We start from the raw sequence: 9039 nt of genomic DNA, 5'->3' as shown, positions 1-9039 counted from the left end.
CAAGAATTCAAGTCTTGTACCAAATACGGAAAGAATTTGACTCCCAACAAACTCCTACGACAACAAATCTAAATCTTGACCTTTACAAAGTATGGCTTTAACTATAAAAGTCAACTTTACTATTTTCTGGATTTTAATTCAAACTTCTTGGGGTCATTTATATACAAATCAAATTTGGGGAGTAAAAAAAGAAATGAAATTCGAGAGGGAAAAAAACAATAATTATTAATGTTTTTTAATATGAGAAGAAAAATGAAAGGAATTATATCATTTTTATAAATACTAGAAGGGTATTCATGCAATGCAGCGAGATATATCTCGATTTTAATGTTTCGTTTTATTCCGTCATCTGTCGATGTTATAATGCGTTTTTATATGGTTTTGAGAAAAATGATACTGTTTTTATGTTTGAATAAAATATAAATTTGAACTATATCGATCTTAGTATCAAATTAACTATTTAAAAGTTCATGTTTGTTGTGTAATTTCTTTAATTCAATTTTTTTATTATAATTTAATTTAGATTTAATAACGAAGTGATTTATTTTTAATTTAATAATATAATTTTTTATAGAGATAATAATTAAGTATTCTGTTATAACACAGTTATTATTCTAATTATATTTTAGATTTTTTATATTTAATATTTAATATGAAATGTTTATCCAGTATTTGATTATATTTATCTGTAGTTAGTTACACGAATTCAAACATGAAGCTTTAATAAGTTGTACTTATACATTATTTACTTGTAATATTAAATTTTAAGTAATATGCATCAATAAACAGTACTTTATGTATAAAAAATAATTTTTAAAAGTTTTTATCAAATACTTTATAATATAGTATAGATACCAAAATATATTATTTAAATGAAAGGTTGGTGGTTTTGTAAGTTTAATAATCTTTTTAAAGGGTTTGAATTTATTTCATTTCATCTCACGTTTGATAGGAAACTTATCATTATTTTTCATTCCATTTTCTTTTTCTTTCTCTCCGTGAAAAGTTTCGAGAACACAAACTTTTTTACGTTCCTCCATCTGTTCTCATTTTCCTTTCCTTGATGTTGTCGCTAAGGTTTTGATAATATGCGTAAATATATCTTTTTTTTGTAAGGGTGTCCGGGCCAAAGCCCGACTAATCCCCGGCAAATTTGGAGGCTAAACATGGCCCCACTTAAATGTCGCCAACACTCCCCTCCCAGGAATCGAACTCGGGTTCATGACTATGTCATGCCCAAGCCTTTACCATTAGGCTAGAAGGTCTTTGACTGTGTAAATATATCTTTATTGGATGAAAAAAGCAAATAGAAGTTTGAGATATGCACAGGTTGGCTAAAACTGGTTGAAAAGTTGATCCAGATTAATTTTACTATGTTGTCGGTTTATGAGTTCGATAGTTGATTTGGTTGGTTTTCTATTTTCCAAATTGAAATATTCTGTTTGGTTGACAGTTCAAGAATCGTAAACCTGATTATTTAAGTCAAATCAAACCAATATACAATATTTTTAAGTATTACCAATATCAGTACTTTTTTAATGTTAAATTTTAGTGATATGTCTCGTTTTTCACAAGGTCAAGAGTTTTATTCTTTACAGTTTTTACCCTTTTCATTTGTTCACAGTTTTCTTTTATTTTTATTTTCTATCTTTCTTTAGTGAATGAACGATGTTTCCCTATGACGAATATTGTCGTTAATATGTAAATTTACGAAGAGCCAATTTGATAGGTGTCACATATGCATTAATCGATAGGTTATATATAGAATGATAATAATGATAAGTAGTAGTAATAATATTAATAATCTATACCATATTATAAAGCATTTGACAAAAACTCTTAAAAACCACTTTTTATGCGTAAAGTACTATTTATTAATGCATATTACTTAAAACTCAATATTGTAAGTAGATTATGCGTAAGTATAACTTATTAAAGCTCTATATCTGAATTCGTGTAACTAACTACAGATAAACATAATCAAATACATGATAAACATCTCATTTTAAATATAAAAAATCTAAAATATAATTAGGATAATTATTGAGTTCTAACAGAATATTTAATTATTATATTTATAAAATGTTATATTATTAAACCAAAAATAAATTATTTTGTTATTAAACTTAAATTAAACCATAATAAAAAAATAAATTAAAGAAATTATATAAAAAATGAGAACTTTTAAATATTTATTTGATATTAACATTGATATTTTTTTTTCCAAATTTATATTTTATTCAAAAATAAAATCATTATTGCTTTTTTAAAAACATATAAAATCGTATTATAACATCGACAGAGATAAAAAAAATAGAACATTAAAATCGAGATGTGTCTCGTTCCATTGCACGAATACCCTTCTAGTAGTAAATTATGGATTTGGTTCATAAGATATGTCAAAAATTATGGATTTGATCACTTAACTTCATTTATTACAAAAGAAACCTCAACATATACAGCTTATTATGGATTTGGTCCATGAGACTAACGGTCGTCTATTAATTTCATTAAGCTCATGACCATAATACCCTTGAATTTAATAGAATTAGTAGACGAACGTTAGCCTCAGAGACTAAACCCATAACAAATTGCATACGTGAATGTTTCTTTTGTACTAAATGAAGTTAAGGGACCAAATCCGTAATAATTGACATACCTTAGGGATCAAATCCGTAATTTACTTTATTAAATAGTAACTATAATAATAAGAGCAGTTGACTAACATGTTGGTTCAGTTGACCTAATTCAAAAACAATTTTTTTGTTGCATAGCTATCAAACAATATCCTCACTTAATATTTAATTTATCATTATTTCATTTTTTTTGTATTAATATATGGTTAAATTAATTAAATCTTAAAAGTTTTATCTACTATATATAAGGGCAGTTTCGGTTGAAAACCGTATTTTCATTACCAACTGGGAATTAAAGCATGTCACGCGTTTGAAACATTAATCATGAATGTTGTAAAAAGTTCACGTCTATTATTTATGATGAATATGAATATGTGACTCGCTTTCTATGGTTCTCCGATTGCAACGGAAATGTGATTAATTGAAGTTTTTTTCTCTTTCTATATATACACAGAGAGACACACGAGTGTTACCAATTTAATCGGTAAGAAACAGTATATGTTCAGCAAACAATATAATATATATAGCTTTACATTGAAATTCGATAAAAAAAATATAAATCAGTAAATAACTTTTTATTTTAAGAATTTTAAAATTAAAATTAAAATTACAAGTTTAGTTATTTTATTCCATTTTTATAAGCATTTATGCAAAATTGATGTAAATAAAATACAAAGTCATACCTTTTTTTTGGTTGCATGAAGTATGTAAGTTATGATATAATTTTCTTAAATATAATAAAAACAGTAATTAATATTTTTCAAATTTAAAAGAAGGGGGTTGATATTACCAACCGTGATGACTTTCTACCAAATGTTCCCCTCTCATAGACCATCTTCTCACACACAATCTCCCTCCTCACATATCACTCTCATCACACACTCACACCGATTCACTTTTTTTTTATTTTAAAAATTTAAATTTATATTTTATACCCCTATAATTAGTTAATTAATTTACTTTACGTCCTTTCCTTTTAAATTTTTCATTTTATACCMTGATCAAATTAACATACATAATCGTATATCAATTAAAATATGTTTAAAAAATACGTTTTAATTTTAACAAGTTACACCATTATAATCGTCGCATCGATATCTTCGAAATAAGCCCAATATTGAATATTTTTTGACTTAATTATATTATTATATATTATATATTATGAAAAAATATTTTTAATATTTACATTTATAGTTATTTATTTAATTTATGATATGTCATTTGTTTTTTTAATTTTTGTTTTACATCATTATCACATTAAAATACATAATTTTATATTAACTAAAATACGTTTTAACATGTCACGTTAAATTCCATCTCATATACATCAAGTAACATGTTACATTATGAACAATAATATCGACATTAAGTACAAAATACGTTAGAAAAATACGTTTTAACATGTGTACCCGTTTACATAATTGTAAAATTAATTTGATTTGAAATAAAGTAAAGTTACTGATTTGAAATAAAGTAAAGTTATTGATTTGAGATAAAGTAAAGTTGTTGATTTAAAATAATGTAAAAAGAAATCGATATATATATATATATATATATATATATATATATATATATATATATATATCGAACGAACGAACGAATCGTTCATTCGATATTTCACTCTCTTATATAACTCTCTTTCTTCTTCAATATATAACTCTCTCATTCTTCAATATACAACAAATATGGGAGAAAATTTGATAACAACACCAGAATTTTTCACCAACGAGGTACAATATTATGTTAATTGATATTTAGGTTTATTAATACTTACTTGTACAAATGAAAGTTATAATTTTTTTTTTCCAGGTGTTCAATTCTCGGGAAGAAATAACTGAGTGGGTGCACAATGTGGGGCGTTCAGTTGGTTATGTTGTTGTTACGAAAAGATCAAAGGCAAAGCCAAATGGGAATGTCTATAAAGTTGTGTTTATGTGTGAACACGGCAGAGCTTACAAAAAAAAATTCTCATTCGTCATACGGGAACAAAAAAAATTTGGATGTCCATTTGAGTTGATAGCGCTGTTTTCGGCTAAACATAGTTGGTGACGTAGACGGTGGTATGTGATGTACATAATCATGTTCTTGCACAATATATGAAGGGTCATGCATATGCAATGCGGCTGAATGAAACTGAAGCTCAACTAGTTCAAGATCTATCAGCCCAACATGTCAAGCCACGACACATCTTATCCACGTTAAAGGGTAGACATACGAGAAATGCATCTACGTCAAAAACAATATACAATGAACAACAAAAGATTAAGACAACAAACGATGCAGTATGACCACAAATGCAGATTGTTGTTGATTTTTTTGTTAACAAAAATTATGATTTTGAGACTCGTGTTAATGACGAAACAAACGAGTTGGAAGATTTATTCTTCATTCATCCAAGATCATTTGAGCTTTGGCGTGCATTCCCACAAGTGTTAGTCATCGATGCCACATATAAAACAAATAGGTACCTTAAAATGCATGTCTATTATGTTAATGTCAATATTATTATTTTTTTTAACATTATTATTTTCTTTACCATGTGTGTCCACACAAGATGACGAGATTGGATGTGATGATGAAGTTCAATTGTTCAAAGAAAAATTCAATAAGCAGTTGTATTATGGTCGTAAAAGCTTACTCAGAAAGTTGAAGGATATAATAATGCCATCAAAACCGTTCGATGAACCTTCGGTTCATAGAACCACTCGTGGCCGTCCATCTACAAAGAGTTAAACTTTGAATAAAAGAATTATTGAAGACCGTAGACGTAGTTGTTCTAACGTGCCATCAATTATTAACTCTGAAGATTTGGGGCATCAAGAATCAGCGAGGCATAGTTCCTATTTCCAACGACAACCCACCACCCGACATCCGTATCTTGATCAAATCCCGAGTTTATTTCATCCATACATCATACAAATACAAGATGTATTAGGCGATGGAAATTGTGGATTTCGAGCGATATCTACTTGTCTGGGTGGTCATGAAGACGAATGGGACAATATCCGCAAAGAGTTAATGATTGAACTAACTGAGCATGAACAATATTACTCTTATGTGATTGGCAATGAGTGCTTACGCATTCACGAAGCGCTAAACTTTTTCCAAAAGGGCGTCTTCGCACCAGCTGCGCATTGGATTGTTATGCCTGAAATGGGCATTCTAACGGCTTCAAGGTTCAATGTCATACTGCATATTCTCAATATGGCAGGCAGTGTGACATACTTACCGTTTAGGACACAACCTCCGTCGTCATCTCAACACGTGGCAATTGCAATAGTGCATGTTAATGGTAACCATTACATAAATGTGGTATTAAATGGAGAATATCCAATGCCCACACTTACGCACCATTGGACATGTTATCGTTTTGAAGATGCAAGTACATGGATTGTCCCGTATCAACATAGATTCAATGCATATGAAAAATATATAGAGCGTACTCTTACTCGTGAATATGTTGATTTAACATGAAAAATCGAAGTTTCTAATTAATAAATTTAATTTATATTTGAAATATGTATTATTAATATTTTATTAATTAATAATAATATAAAATTAATTTATTTATATAATTATAACACAAATTAAAAACATAAAAGATATCATTATAGAACATGTAAAAAATGTAAAGGATTAAAAGTTAGAATATAAAAAAGGTTAGGGTTAAAAATTAAAATATAAAAAAATTAAAAATGTAAATATTTTAGATTTGTCATTTAGTTTTTTTTGTCCATTAAGATAGGAGGGGGTGGATAAATTTGTTAGGAGGGTATGGGGTTAGAAAACCCCTAAAAGTAAGTCATTTAAGTTGGAGTAGTACTAACACCACCCCTAGTAGGGGTATTGAATGTAAAAAGAATTGAAATTGCTTTAATTTATATCAATTGTCAAACTCAATCAACATCATATTATATATTTTTTATTATCATTATTATTGATATATATATATATATATGTATATATATATATATATATTGTATATTATTATTATAACTATTTTAAGTTATATTATATAACTATTGTTATAATTTGCTTTTTTATATTAAAATTATTATAAAGTATATTCATAATGATTTTTGTTGATACTTATTATAATAAGATGAAGTATACTTGTTGTTTGTCCATTAAACATAAAAGTTAAAAACTTTATCTTTTTATTATTATTTATTTAAATATTGTAACACTCCCAAAAGAAAACAATGAGGAAGGAGATAATTTTAACCGATAATACAAAACAAAACAAAATAAAGATAGAGTTTAAAAGAAAATCACCCAACAACAGGGAATAGTAGAGCGTTTACAAAACGACAAATGAGGCGATAAAAAAACAACCTATTAATCTAAACAATTATATGCCTCGATTAAGTACGGGTGTTTCTACCAACTCCAAAAATACGAAATCGACCAACTAGTAACGCTCGAAGCATCAAGTACTTTTTCTCCAAAAAGAAAGGACTTTAACGAACTACCTTCTTCTCAACCCTTTGATACACCTCCGCTAAAGGAACCTGATAAGCAAGTCATATCAAGAAGGAGTGTTAGGCTTACGCCTAGTAAGTTCAATTAATAGAGTAAGAGTGACTATAAAACCTTTTTATTTAAAAAAGCAATTATATATAAAAAAATATCGATAACACAACTTTAGACAGTGAAAGAGGGAACGTAAGTCCAAGTAATTCGTGGATGAGTCAAAACATCCGAAGATGACGGGGGAGACCCGATTTACCGTTGATTGTGACGGAACACAAAGTAAGTCATAGATCAATGTTTCAGAGCATCACTTACAAGTTATAAACCATTGACATCAACCTAACAAGTCATGTAGTCGGTCGTGATTTTAAGCTCTTTACCTCGGAAATTATATAATGATCTCAATGCCTATTTCCGAGTGGAAATAAGAAGATAGGTTTGGAAGTTACATAATGATCACAATGCCTAAATCCAAATCATATAAATCTTCTCACAAGGTAATTAAATCAACTTCCGTACCCATAATCCATCATACTCCGGTACTATGACTAAAAGTGACGTCTTATGCTTAATATCATTCATTTAACAATAAGTATTACATGCGAGTTCTATAGTCATAAATTATTTTCTTATTTCTAAGAAAGAGCTCCTCATACGTATATTATGAGGGTTTTTAAGGTTTTAAGGCCAACAATACATGAGTGTGCGAACATATTAATTTTAATATATTATTTCAGACCGTTTTACTTTAGTCAATTAACTTATTACTTAATTTTTGTTAAACATGATTATCAGTAAACAATTAACTCATCAATTAGTTTATCAGACATAACATATCATTTGTTGGTATACTTAGTTTTTTTTATTGTTAATTAATTACCTTTAGATATAAAAATACATTACCTAAACTATCTATTATTAAGGATAAAAATGTCATTAATTATTTAAAAAAACGTAATAATTATACATTCTTAAGAGTGTGTACCCTCTATCATGGACATTTATATTAAAACGAAAAAAAAGTATATTTTTGTATGTCAAAAAATTAAATCAAAGTTTTCGACAAACTTTTCTTTATTTTGGGGTAATAAGTGTGTGATTAGCAACCATTCTTTATAATCTAATCTTTATAAATAAACTTGCAAATAATATTTATAAATAGATGTTATATATCTTTTTTTCATAACTTTTTAATCTATAAATTAATACACACACACACACACACACACACATATATATATATATAGGGAAGGGTTCAAACGAGAACCCTTGTGATTTACGAGAATGCGAGAACAACCCAATAACCTCATATTGTGATAAAAAATAAAATTAAAAGATTTTTAAAATTAAAATTGAAAAAGATTAAAAAAAATTAAAATTAAAAGGGTAATAATGGAAATGATATCATCAAATCTTTTAAACACGATCATTATTTTCATTAACTTTATCATTATCTAGTAAACGGTTAAGAATTTAAGGAGACTCATAACTTCAAATCGCAAAACAACTGACCGAAGCAAACCTTGATTGACGGTGATCGACAAAGAACAAGCAACCCTAATCGACCAAGAACCCTGATCGAGAAGCCATTGCATGCAACAAGCAGACAACAAGAAGAAGTTTATTCAAGGTATCTTTCAAAATTACTCGTTTCGAACAAGTTTTTAATCGATTAGTTGTAATACTCATGTGATATCAATGTCATTCGATTTGATCATGGTTTCAATTGGTTATGTTAGACATTATCACAACGATTTCGAATGGTTTCGATAGGTTAGGATTATACTAGGTGTGATAATCATGTATATGAGTGTGATAATCATGTGATAGGGGTGTGATAATCACCGTTATACATCACTTGGGTTATCATTTTGGTTGATAAGTTAAATTTTTGGTGTAATCATGTGATATGGGTGTGATAATCATGTGA

Source organism: Cynara cardunculus (assembly GCF_001531365.2).
Source record: "Cynara cardunculus var. scolymus isolate 2C chromosome LG 5, CcrdV1, whole genome shotgun sequence".
Classification (NCBI taxonomy): Eukaryota; Viridiplantae; Streptophyta; class Magnoliopsida; order Asterales; family Asteraceae; genus Cynara; species Cynara cardunculus.
This window is presented reverse-complemented; position numbering follows the sequence as displayed.